Genomic DNA, 13,684 nt, shown 5'->3' with positions numbered 1-13,684 from the left:
CCCTCTGAAACATGAATGTGTGGAACACAGACTGTTTATGAGTTGACGATGGTCTCTTTGGCTTTTATTTTTCTAAACCAATTTCATATTATTTACTATCTTCTTTCTTTTTTTTGTTGTTGTTGTTTAGTTTTTATTTCATAATCATAAACTTAACTCTGCAATCCAGCTAGACTTGGAAGGGGTAAGGAAAATATGGAACCCAATGAACTGCGGCAAGAGCACGAAGATTACAGAACATTTCCAAGCAGAGAGGGGTGAAGGGGTGTTCTCCTGAGCTACAGAAGGAATGGTCTGGTGGTTAAGATAAAACCCATGTCAAATGTATTAGAGTTGTCCACAGTCAGTAATGGTAATCTTCTTGCTGGTCTTGCCATTCCTGGACCCATAGCGCTCCATGGCTGTCACAACACCCATGCCATCTTTCACCTGGCCGAAGACCACATGCTTGCCATCCAGCCACTCGGTCTTGGCCGTGCAGATGAAGAACTGGGAACCGTTTGTGTTGGGTCCAGCATTTGCGATGGACAAGATGCCAGGACCTGTGTGCTTCAGGATGAAATTCTCATCATCGAATTTCTCCCCGTAGATGGACTTGCCGCCTGTGCCATTGTGGCGTGTGAAGTCCCCACCCTGTCACATAAATCCCAGAATAATTCTGTGAAAGCAGGAACCTTTATAACCAAATCCTTTCTCCCTGGTGCTCAGAACACGAAAGTTTTCTGCCGTCTTTGGGACTTTGTCTGCAAACAGCTCGAAGGAGACGCGGCCCAAGGGCTTGCCGTCGGCAACGATGTCGAAGAATGCGGTGGGGTTGACCATGGCTGGATGCGGGAATATCCAGGGCGGCGGGGGCGGCGGCGGCGGCGTCTGCAAGGCCTACTATCTTCTTTTGAGCTGATATATGAGGACCTTGTAGCCCGGAGCAGTTAGGTCAATTAAAATAGGTCACAGCAGAGCAGGGCCAGGGTCTCCAGTCTCTTGACTTTTAAGCCACTGCTCCTTCTTGACCAGGGGACTTTCTACATTACACCCATTAGAGAGGACTGTGTGCTAGTGACTGCCTAGATTTAGTAGAAAACGGCCAGTTATGCTTGACTTTTTTTTTTTCAATTTTTAAAAAATATATTTATTGATGCCAGAGGAGGTAGTGTAGAGACAGAGAGAAAGAAACATCAATGTGAGAGAGAAACATCAATCAGTTGCCTTTTGTACATGCCCCAACCAGAGACTGAATTCACAACTTAGGCTTGGGCGCTGACTGGGAATCGAACTTGAGGGCTTTTGGTGCATGGGATAATGCTCCAACCAACCAAGTCACACTGGCTGAGTTATGCTTAACTTCTGAGAATGTCCTTACAGGCCCCGTCATCACCTTTCCTGTTCTACCCATGCCATTTCCCCTTTGTGGGAAGCATGGCCAACACCACGAGAAGACCAGAGGCTGTGAGGCTCTGCATGCTAGGGACAGGTGATGAACACTTCCCCTCCCACCAGCACACATCACTGGATGCTGCAAATGCCAAGCTGTGCTGGTTCATTTGTCCAACAGATACTTGCCAAGGGCCTCTTGCATTACTGTGCTGGATGCTTAATGACCCAGAAGTGAGCAAAAGCAAAGTAGGCCCCTGTTTTTATAGTGTTTATAGTCTGGTGGGGAGGACACTTGAACAAAACAGCCACAGAAAACCTAATATGAATACGCATTTTCACAGGAGAAGCAGTGCCTGGTGCCCTTGTGCTAGCTGATGCAGGGCCAGTGAGGGTGCAGTCAGAAACTCTCCTTCTGAGATTCAGGGTTTCCATTGCAAAATACTAACCAGCCAGACACTATGTGTCCAGCGCTGTGCTACGTGCTGCATTCAGTGAGTAAGGCATCACTCTGAGCTGCCAAGTGCTCTCAATTGAGTCACAGAAGCAGTAAACTTATGCTGTGTAACAAACCACCACAAAACTTTGTTGCTTAAAGCAATGAACTTTTGTTGTTTCTTGCAATTCTGTAGGTTGGCCAATTGATTCTTCTGGTCTGGGTTGGTCAGCTGTTGTCTGTGGGCAGCTGGCACCCTGGCTGGGACTGGACTCACACATCAGGCAGGCTGGTCTGGAGGACTTCAGGCAGGTGGTCCCATCTCTGATCCCTGTGGTCTTCTCACCCTCCATTAGTCTCAGGGTTCTAAAGAACAGGAGGCATTGTGAACCCCAACACATAAGCCCTTCTTAAGCCTCTGCTTGCACAATATCTGTGATTGACACATTTGCCAAATTAAGTGCCATAGCCAAGCCCAGAGTCAGAAAGCATGTGGACCTCACAAGGGTGTGGGTACAGGGGGTTGTTAATATATTGGGGACCATATTCCTGTAATCTCCCAAAGGTATAGGAATGAACACATTAATGTGTTGTGATAAGGGTCAAGAGAGAAATAAACAGAGCCCATTGGTGCCAAAATGGTGGAGGTGACTAACACAGGGGAAATGAGAAAGGTTCCAAGGAGAGGCATCTTTCTGTCTGGTGGATGACAAAGAGTTTAGTGAAGAGAAAAGAGGACGCAGGGCTGAACATGTGAATGATGTATCTCAGAGGTGACAGTAAATATGATTCTCTACAGACTGTCTGGGGAAGCTAATTTTCATTTGCCTTTATTAGCCATTTCCCACAAAGTGACTCCATATTCTTGTTACAGAAACAGGGAAGTCCAAAAACAAACCCCAGAGTTTGCGGCTGGGAGATAGGCAGCAGGAAGCAGCTTTCAGGATGGATGCCCTTGCGTGCCTGGAGCTAGTGGCTGGAAACATTGTTGCAAAGATCTGCTTTACTTCTAAGACTCAGGAAGATGGGAGGGATCTTGGACTGTGGGCTGGTAGGGAAGAAGCAGACAGAGCCTACGTAGGGTTCTGTGAATGGTCAGAACTGTTTGCAACACCAACTGCGTGAGAGGACGCAGGGAGAGAGAGGAGGCAGGGAGGAAGAAGAAGCAGCTGTGGACATTTTTGGCTGGCTCTGGCTCTAGGAGGCTCTCACTCTCAGGCTCTCTCTGGCCCTCACGCCCTCACTCTCTGGCTCTTGTGGGCTCCCTCCATCTGGCTTGGAGAAGGGATCTCCAGGCTGCTTTGAGAAGGAGAGGAGATCCATGCAGTTTGCAGGAAGAAGGCAGTTTACAAGGAGGCTGAGAATCCAGGCAGGCGGTCCTGCATTGAGAGCTGGAGGGCACCACAGCACAGAAAGGACCTCCCCAATCAGAACTGAGTGATTGGCAGCTGCTGGTAAAGCTGAACTGTGCCTAGGAAGTAGGGAAACGGTGTTTCTGACCTTCCTAAGACTGGCCAGGTCTGGGAGGGGGAGGCAGGACTTTGTGTAAATAAACAATTCTTTTTCTTTTCACCAAACTCTGGTATTCAGAGTTATGATTCTGGCGGCGGGCAATCGGACCCCTAACTAAACAGCCCGTGGGTTCTGTTTCAGTCGGAGCAGCCCAGGGCTTCTGTTACACTCTCTCCTTGTTTTCATAGTAACTGTGCTTTTTAAAACAACCAGTTACCCACTCTCTAATATTTACCTTTTCAGCATTTCTAATGTAATGCCATGGATAATCTGTGTGATCAGTTCATTGAATTGTCTGACCTTAACCAGGGCACACAATTAAAAATTTTTTTGAACCTCTGCCTTTAAGGATGTTTGGTGAAATTCTCTTTATCTGATAACAACATGTTGAAAAAGCCAGAAGTTTCCTGGCCATTTGCAATCATAAAAACTAGCTCACACAAGACTGCAGGGATAATGCAATACTAAGTAATCTATTACCAGAACAACATTGACATCGTACCTGATGTCATCATTCACATCCTTTTGTTTGTTCATTGACAGACCCTTCGATTGAAATGTGGACCCTATGAGGACAGGAACCCATGTTACTTATATGTATTCACTCTTGAATCATAGGGTTTAGAAAGTGATTCATAAATATTAGGCACTCAGTACCTGGTAGTGGAATGGAATAATGAATATTACTCAATATTTACAGATAAAAATAAAATACTATGAAAAAGTCATTTAGGATAGAATTCACACTTCATTCATGATAAAAAGTATTGACACAGTAAAAAAGGCAGATATTTTTTTAATTGGATATCTATTCTTTATCCTCCAGCCAGGGTTATGTATCTTAATAACAATTTAAAACAGTCCCATTAAAGCTAGAAATAAGATAAGAATGTCCACTGCTGGAGGAACTTGTCAGTGTAATTAAATAAGATAAAGAAATAAGTGGTATAAATATTGAAAAGGAAGATGTAAAATTATTAGTAATTGCAGATAGTATAAATGTACACCTGAAAGAGCAGAGTGAATTAACTTAAAACAGCTGTAATCTGTAAGAACTAAAAGAGAATTTGGAAAAGAAGTTAGTAGAAAACAATACTTAGAAAACTTCAAATATACAAATAAGTTTTGGAAGACACTTGATGCTGGAAATCAAGACTTCTGATTTGAGGTATGTTTACATGCCTCTCGGAAGAGGTGTTTAATGATCCGAGCAGCGAGCTGGACTCGCTGGTGCCGACCATCTCTGACTGCTCAGGCCTCAGGATCTTAATGACATCCTGTGACTTAAAAAGAGTCTTGCTGAGTACTCCATCTTCCCTGATGTTGATAAGGAAATCAAACAAAACTAAGTACAAATGGTGTTTAACCTTAATTGCTTTCTGAGCAGAGCATCCGTTCCTTAGCCTTAAAAGAATAAGTGATTGGATTTCTGTTTTCCTGTCCATGAATGCTATATAGACTTGTTTGTCAGGAAGTGTTCTCTTCAGTTGACCTTTTGAACTTCCTCTGTTGTAAGTTTCAAGTACATTGTGATCATTCCCGGGATGTGCCTGTGAGCTCATTCCTGGACCCTCCCTGTTAATTAGCATATCTGCAAAATCCAATAAAAAGAAGGTGCTTGCACTGCTCAGTGCTGATCCTGCCTGAGCAAGCGGCAGTCTCTAATTTTATCTGCTGGAATTACTTCCGCGCCCTGGACCACAAAGTACTACAACAGACACTGATTGTAATAGTAATCAAAATGATAACATACACCTATAAAAGTTTTGTAAAGCCACAATATTTTGAAGCATGGATTACTGACACATGGCTAGGAAGTTCAATGGACTATAGAGTAGAAGGTCCAGGACTACCTTCCAATGCATGAGGGGAAATAAAGTGCAATAACAATAATGACAGCGAGACCTGACAGGGAATTTACTACATGTTCTAACCTGACATTTGAGCCTCTGAAGCCAGGCCCTAGTGTTTCTGCTCTTAACTACTGGGCTGTTCTCTCTCTCTCTCTCTCTCTCTCTCTCTCTCTCTGGCTCTAGCTACATTTAAAATAAATTGCATCAAGTAAATTCTTCAATAAATAATGTTGGGGTAGCTACATAATTCTATCCAGAAAATGATAAAGTCTGTTTTCCAAATCACTCTTTACTTCAAAACAAATTCTACTGAACGAAGGTTGTACCAAAGAAGATACCAGAAGAACTCGTGGGAATTTTCTTTTGTTGCTGCTAATGATCTTGGTGTGGGAAAAGTCTTTTAGATTTTGACCTAAAACTCAATATCCTTGAAAACATTAAAGAATTAGATTATATAAGTATAATATTATTCTTTGTGGGAAAAAATACAAAAAGAAAAAGTGGCAGAGAAGAAAATATTTATATCTCAAATTAAGTGTGCTTAAAAATCATTTAAAAAGCCTTATTGTACAAGTTGAACATGGGAATAGGACATGAAGAGTTCACACAAAAGAAAATGCAGATAATTCCTAATATGAAAATATGCCACATCTGATATATAAGAAGAGACAACCAATTTAAAATTATAATAAGATACCTATCAGATTGACAAAAATCAAAAAGTTTGATGACACAATGTCTTGGGCAGATTTTGAGTATGGGGAATTCCTAATCATCACTGATGGGAACATAATTCCTACAATCTCTACCAAAATTACATGTGTGTACCCTTAGATTCTTCAATTTCACCTCCAGGAATTTATTCTGCAACTGCTTTTACACATGTGCACAAGGTTGTTATTTAATGTATCATTGTACACATTGAGGAAAAATTGTGATGACTCAAATGTCCATCAATGGTGGCCTTGGTAAATAATAATGATCACCTTACAGTGAAATGATCTGTGGCCTCAGGTGGTTGTGGAAACTGTCCGGTACTGATAGGGGAGGGTTTACATGAAATATTATAGCATGGTTGGTATAGTATGAACCATTTATATGGAAAAAATGGAGAATTTTTATTATCTATCTCTGTCATCTATCATCTACAACTATGTATCCATCTGATTGTAAATACATAGATTATTTCTAGAGACACACAAGAAACGGCTAAGAGTAGCTGCTTTTGAAGAGAGTAAATGAAGGGACTGAGTGAGAGGGACACTCACTTTTACATTTTCTACCTTTGGACTTTTAAAACATGATGTGAAATGGGATTTATTTCTATATGTGAATGCTTGGCAGTGACCATGCTATTATAAATCCTCCTGAAGTAGTGGAATGCTTAGTTCTGTTGATGAATAAGCTTGGATTTAAGAACTAATCAGAGGGAATTCTGCACAAGGAGAAAGAGAAAATGTAAGAGCAGAGATAAAGGTGGATGCTAAAATGAAAATCACTACTAGGGTAAGAATTAACATGAAGGTACCAATATCTCTTTGAGATCCTGACTTCAAATCTGTTGGCTCTTAATGCAAAGTGGGGTTGCTAGATCACATCATAGCTCAATTTTTTGCACTCCCATGTTGATTGCAGCAATATTCATAATAGCTGAGATTTGGAAGAGATCCAAATGTTCATCAGCAGTGAAAGGATCAAAAAATGTGGTATATCCATATAGTGAATATCACTCAGCCTTAATAAAGATTAAAAATCATGCCATTTGTAACAACATGGATGAATACAGAGGACATTGTTAAGAAGCTAAGTAAAATAAACCAGTTAGAGAAGAATAAATAATGCCTCAGTCCACTTATATGAGGTGTCTAAAATAGTCAAACTCATAGAAGCAGAGCATAGAATGATGGTTGTTAGGAAGTTAACAGCTAGAGAAAGTGGGGGATTATTTTTGAAAGGCTATAACATTCCTGTTATTCGAAGTAAATAATTTCTAGAGATCTGCTATATATATAGCATTGTACCTACAGTTAGTGATATGGTATTGCATACTTTGAAATACATTAAAAGGATAGATCTCATGTTAATTGTTCTGCCAAAAACACAAGGAAATTTGGGAGGTAATGGACACATGCATATGTCCAACCTCATCAAGATCTAGACATTAAATGTGTCCAATTTTTATGTATCAGTGATACCCTAATAAATCTAAAAGAGAAAACTTCCCTGATAAAATGTTTTAAAAAAAAGAGTTAACAGATCAGTTTATTTGTATAGGATGAGAAAAAGCACAAAATGGCCTTAAGTAATAAAAAGAAATAACAATCCAAGACAAAGTGTAGATCATCCCAGTGGGGAAAAGAAAGAGAGAGGGAGAAGGAGAGGGAGAGAAAGAGAGAAGAAGAGGGAGGGAGAGAGAAAGAGAGAATCTTTCTTCCTTTTTATAAAGACATTATTTCCATCATCATGTGGGGCCCCATCCTCATGACCTCATCTAACCCTAATCATTTCCCAGAGCCTCCATCTTTAACTACCATCACATCAGGGGTTAGGGCTTCACAAACATTCAGTCCTTAGCAACAAGTAATCCACACAAGAACTCCATGAAGCAGCTACTATTATCTCAATTTTATAAATGAGAAAAATCAGGCCACAGAATCAGAAGAGGAAGGTTAAGTGACTTGGTCAAGGTTGCACATCTAGTGCAGCAGCTGAACTTGGAGTTGAGCAATGGTAGGCTGGCCCCCAGGGTTCGGCTTGAAACCACTGTGCTATGCTGTCTCAACAGCGTGTACTCTGTAGTCCAGGCAGGTCCCTGCCAGCACCTCCTTGGCTCCTCACTGCAGAGGAGACACACAGGACCACATTCCACACTAAACCGGTAATGCAGAGCTTGTTAAGGCGCCTGGCACTGGGTCAGTGTAGGGGCAGGGTCCATCCCCAACTATCAGAAGCTCTCTTGAGAGTATGGCATTCGTGGTGCCTTTTTGTTGCCAGCTTGGGGATCTGGTTGCTAATTCTGTGGCACCAGGAAAAGTACCTTCCAATATTCTGTTATGTCTGCGTTGAGGAGGAGAGCAATGCTTCATGTTAAGCTCCAAGAACTGGCTCTTTCTACTTGAGATAATGGAAACAGAAGAGCAAGTCATCTTGACAAGATTCAGGAAATTCAATTGCATGTCATTCCTCTGCTTAGAGACCTTAAATATCCCTTCACCTTCCTGCACTAGGAAGCCCAAGCTCTTGCGTGGGCTTACCCTATTTTTCACTTCCTGCTTCTGCCCAGAGAGAAGCTCTCAGCCCAGCGCAGCCGCTCCACTCAACCACTTCAGAATCACCATTTTCTGTCCCTACTTTAGGGCTGTAACATTCAAGTGAGGTAATGGATGTGAAATGCTTCGTAAGGCACACATTGCTAAATAGGCAACAAAAACCACTAACCCAGGGAGAGCACGGGTCCATTTATAAGGAATTTGTTTTACTGAGTTTATTGGGGTGACATTGGTTCACAAAACCATACATGTTTCCAGCGTACAGCTTAACATGACCATCTGCCCAATCATCGTGCGCCCACTGCCCCGAGCCAAGTCTTTCTGTCTCCCTTTATCCCCACTTTCCCCACCTCCACCTTCCTTCACCTCCCTTTACCTTTGGCTATCACCACACTGTTGTCTGTGTTATATACATACACAGGTACCCCCACATAACACGGTCCTTCTATAACATGGTTTCTCTCTAACACGGTTAGAGAATTGGGGAACCCCCCCGTATAACACGGTACTTCTATAACATGGTTTTGCTCTAACACGATATGACTGTAGAAGATGTCCAAGAATTGCTGGTAGAAGAAGAAACTGATGAAGCTATTTTGGTGGAAATGACATCTGGAATATGTTATCTTAACTAAGTTAACTAAGTTATCTTAACTTAGGGGATGAAAGCACTGATGAAAATGAAGAAGTTGAACAGTTTACTCTAAAAAGTGTAAAGACGGGCCTAGATTTAGCCGCACAGTTAGAGTCTATTTCTTAACTGAAGATCCTTGCACTGAAAGGAGCACAAAGTTTAAAAGAGAGAACTTCAAAAGTGCATAGCACTGTACAACGAAATTTATAAAGATCTTGCAGCTAAAAGCAAGCAATCTAAAATAATAGATTTTTTTTTTTGCAAAAAGTAGAGCTCAGTAGTGATGATGAAGTAAACATTACTTAATTCATATTAATATGTAATACTTTAGATGAAAATTGCTTTATTGAAGATATATTTCTCTTAATTATAAAAATGTAATAGTATGTTTTTTTAATTTTTGAAACCTAACCCCCCTTTTGGTACTAGTTCTTTGTTTCATATAACACAGATTTGCATAACACAGCATTTGTTAGGAACCTAACAACCGTGTTTTACAGGGGTTAACTGTACATAAATAGATTTACATATGTGTTGCTTAATCTCTTTACCTCTTATTCCACTCAGCTCTCCAACCCCTCTCCCTTCTGCCAGCCATCAGTCTTATTTAGGTATCTACAGCTCTGTTTCTATCTTGTTAAATTATTTTGTTCATTAGATTCCACATATGAGTGAAATCATGCGGTATTTGTCTTCCTCTGACTGACTTATTTCATTTAGCATAACACTCTCCAGGTCCATCCATGCTGTTGCAAAAGGAATTTTGAGCTCCTCCTCACAGCATCCCTCTGCATTAGGAATCGTTGCTCTGACTTCATAATCAAGGGTGAAGCATCTCTTAGGCTCACCTGGTTGGTCAGCAAGCAGCATGGCTGTTGTCAGACCCAGGGCTTTGAACTCCAGATCCTGTACGCCTTCTCTCTGGCTCCTGGAGGATGAGCACAGTGGGAGCAGACAGTGATCATCCCTGACTTTGTGGTGAGCTGGAAGCTTCTAGAATCAGTGGACTGGTAGGATGGGGTGGGTGAACCAGCCTTGGCATGCATCCTTTGTGAAGTCATTTGGAAAGTCATTCCACCTGGGCTGTCTGGGTCAAGGGATTTTTGCTTCTACTAATTCATTCAGTGAGAAAAAAATAGGAAGCTGAGAAAGAGGTTCATAACACAGGGAAGACAAAAGCGTCAGATGTGTAATCACTGTTTCTAAACAGTTTCCAGACACGTACGCTGTTAGGTTTCCTCAGGACCAACAAGAACAGCAACTGCAAACATTCACTGGGCTAATCGCTTGACATGGATTATCTCAGTTAATCCACACAACACCCCTCTGAGGGAGCCAGGCTTTACCAAAGGAGAAAGGCTCCATTTATTTACTCTTGTCTCTCATCCTCGAATAGCTCAGGGTCTACGTGGTGAAAATAAAGCTGGTCATGCACATCTGCTCATAGTCAGCCTGTGTTGTTTTATGTGGGGAGATGGGGATGGAAATTAGGTAATGAGAAATAATGCAAAAATCACTTCTGTTTAGCTTTGGGAGATGGCCCTTGGTCTTGAATTTGCAAATAGCTGCATGTGACATTTGGAGAATTCCAAGACCAGTTAGGGGAAACCAAATAACAAAACTACCCGTGGTGTTGGACCCTGGAAGGATGAGGGGTCCCCAGCCCCCTGCTGTTGGAGCTTCCCTGCTGAAGGAGGTGTGCGTCACCTCTCAGCACCTTCCTTCTTGTTCTCATTGTTATCACTGTGGACGACTCCCCCTGCGCCAGGTTCCTCTGCGTCGGGCTGTGGTCGCGTGTGTGCGAGACCTCAGACTGGTTCTGTGGGACCCAGCACGTGCTAGACCTGCTCTCTTCCTACCAGATTGCCAGAGCTGATGCCTACATTTTCAGAAATCCAGTTGTTAAACAGAGCTGCTACTAAAAGTAAAACAATATAAACTTACCATTAAATAAATTACCTTGAAAACAATGGCAATAAACACCATAACATGGTTCAGTGTTTACCAGCACACTAATGGCAGTTGTCCTGGACAACAGTCCTGAAGAAGACTGAGGCTTTGAAGGAAGGGCAAAGCTGAGGGGCAGACTCAGGCGGAGCTAGCTCGGTGGTGCTGGCCCAAGGGGGCTGCTTTTTCTTAAAAATGGGGACATGTTTTGGCTTCATACAGTTCATGGGTTTGGGTGGGGGCAGTTGATGGGGGGATAACTGAGAAACTTAGTTTGTAGGAAGTGCTGTCTGAAGGGCAAATCCACAACAATGTTGAAAGGGCATTATGATGCAGAGCGTCCACCTGCTTTGCCTGGTGCTATCCAAAAGGTGCACTGAGCCAGTCAGCCGCTGTCATGCCAGGAGAGAGGGCAATGGGCTGACTCTTCTGTGGAGAAGAAGCACCCATTCATTTCCTCTGGCGCCTCTGCCTCCCACTGGGTAATCAGATCCTGGAAAATCTGGGGGCCACAGAGCCTCATCCCCAGAGAGGAAAGTCACCTGTGAGGGTGAAGGGGCCACACTTGAAATCTCAGGTAGAAAAGAACAAGTGATATCATCTCCCAGAGGCCATGGAAATGTTGAGAGAAGGCAAGAGGTGGGACTTGGGGTTTCTTCACAGCAGAGCTCCAGATCCATCCATATATCCACTGGAATGCAGGACAAAACACAGTGTACAAAAGATTGAATAGAAGATATATTATGCTATTGCATAGCAATCCTGTCTGCAGGAATTTATAGCTTCGATACATTCCCCATTAAAAGTGGTTCAGCTAGCTGGGAGAGAGGCTCAATTCATCTTGTATCTGCTGCAAGCCATCAATATTATGGTTTACCCATTTAAACTGGAAATGGGACCAAATATTTGGGCTATTTATAATAAAAAATATGAAAATCTTTGTATTGGTGTTTATCTTCTAACTTCTCCAGTTTAATCAGAAGTCTGTTTACACCGACTCAGAGAGAATTTCTCACCTGTGAAATCTTTGGGAGCAAGAGGCAGGAATGGAAGAAAAATGGCCTCACACTCCTTTTCTCCAAGCCCTGGGAGGGGCCCCGACCATGCTGCGGACTTCTGTGGCAGAGGCCCTCTGTCCACAGGAAAGGCTGGAGGGTGCTTCCATCTGCAAGAGCCTGTGGTTGCAGGTAAGGAAGAAGGGGAAGAGCTGGAAAGTCAAAAACAGGTATGAGCAGGTGAGCATCAAAGTGCAACTACCTGATGCCAGCAGGGTCCCTGAGCATTAGCTGGTGTTCAGGAAGAAGGCCGCCCAGGGCTCTTGGTTGGGGGTGTTGACCTCTCTGCAGTGGGGGAGTAAAGGTGTTGCCAGGACAGCCACGGATTACACTGGTGATCCTCAGAGGAGGCTCTCCTCCCCTCCAGGCAGAACTTGTAAATGCGGGTAGGGGGCTGGTCTGCTCAGCATGGGGCTCAAGGCTGCCCTGGCTGAGACCCTCTGTGCAATGCGCTTCTGCCTGTCTCAGCTATTTCCCCAGAATGCCCCTCCCCCTTGTCATGCTGCCCTGGGTCTTCCACCCCTAGCTTTGGCCCAGTTTCCAAATCTGCCTTATATTCGCCTTGTTTCTGAGCCCCTTTGATTTTTCACACTTGGCCCTTGCTCTCAGCTCCAGGGCTTTGACTCTGAGCACCCACAGCTCTGAGGGACAGTCCCACTGGCTGGTCTGGGATCCATGGTGGGACCCTGCCTGGGGAGGACATGGAAGTTAACTCCTCTCTTTACTCATTTGTGCCTTGGCTCTGTTTTCCCAGTTGACTGCTTTCACTCTGTCCTCCCTTGTTCCCGCCATTCATTACACTCTACAGTCTCAAGCAGTGGTAAGCACTTTGTTGTATGTGCACCCAGGGAGACCCTTTTTGGGCAGTGTCTTCCCTCCAGTGGCGTGTCTTGTCAGAATAACTCTGGCAGAGGGCCCCCGAGTGGCCTGGCACTCCACTCTGTGGCCCTGGGGGCTCCTGCAGCCCTGAGTTCCAGGGGTGGGGATGGGTCACCCTGACTCTGGCATGTGCTGTCCCTGCATCTTCCTCTCTGAGGTACTCAGAATGTCATTCTGCCCTTTCCATGTGTGCCTAGGGCTTTCTGGGCTATTTTTAAAAAGCATATAGCACTTACTGTCTGTACCACTCATTTGGGTGGTTAATCACAACAGTCTAAAAGTGTCACCTCCTGACAGTGTCCTACGCAGAGTAGAGCTGCAGCCAAGTTAAGAGGCTTGACAGTCGGAGGCCTCCGCGAGGGACTCGGACCATGTGAGCAGCAGCCTGGGACATGTGGAAGGAGCCCAGACCAGCATGCAGACTCAGTGCCAGGATGTGGCCGTGCAGTGCGGGGAGGCCGGAGAGTGGGGTGCTGCGGCCGGGCAGCTGGGGTTCAGCATCAGCTCTGCTGCATTGGACCTGACAGCTCCTTGACCTTGCTGAATACGGTTCTCCACCCTTCAACACAGGACAACCAGGCTTTCAGGGCAGACACTTGTTGTCAGCTCTCATGTTTTCCCAAGAGGGCACAGGATTGAAACTACCGCCTTGATTTTTCTGTCTACACTAGCTGTTCCCTGGCTAGTGAGATTGGGATAACGATTCCTACTCATGATCAATATTTCTG

The 13,684-nt window shown here is 43.8% G+C and overlaps 1 pseudogene; it reads right to left on the bottom strand.

The window, feature by feature from the left end:
* Nucleotides 1-240: 240 nt before the first annotated feature.
* On the bottom strand, nt 241-642 carry LOC150000175 (peptidyl-prolyl cis-trans isomerase A pseudogene; annotated as a pseudogene).
* Nucleotides 643-13,684: the final 13,042 nt, after the last annotated feature.

Source organism: Furipterus horrens, unplaced genomic scaffold (genome assembly GCF_987537825.1).
Source record: "Furipterus horrens unplaced genomic scaffold, mFurHor1.1.pri manual_scaffold_10, whole genome shotgun sequence".
NCBI classification, from domain to species: Eukaryota; Metazoa; Chordata; class Mammalia; order Chiroptera; family Furipteridae; genus Furipterus; species Furipterus horrens.
The sequence above is the reverse complement of the archived record's forward strand: the minus strand, read 5'-3'. Positions and strand labels throughout refer to the sequence as shown.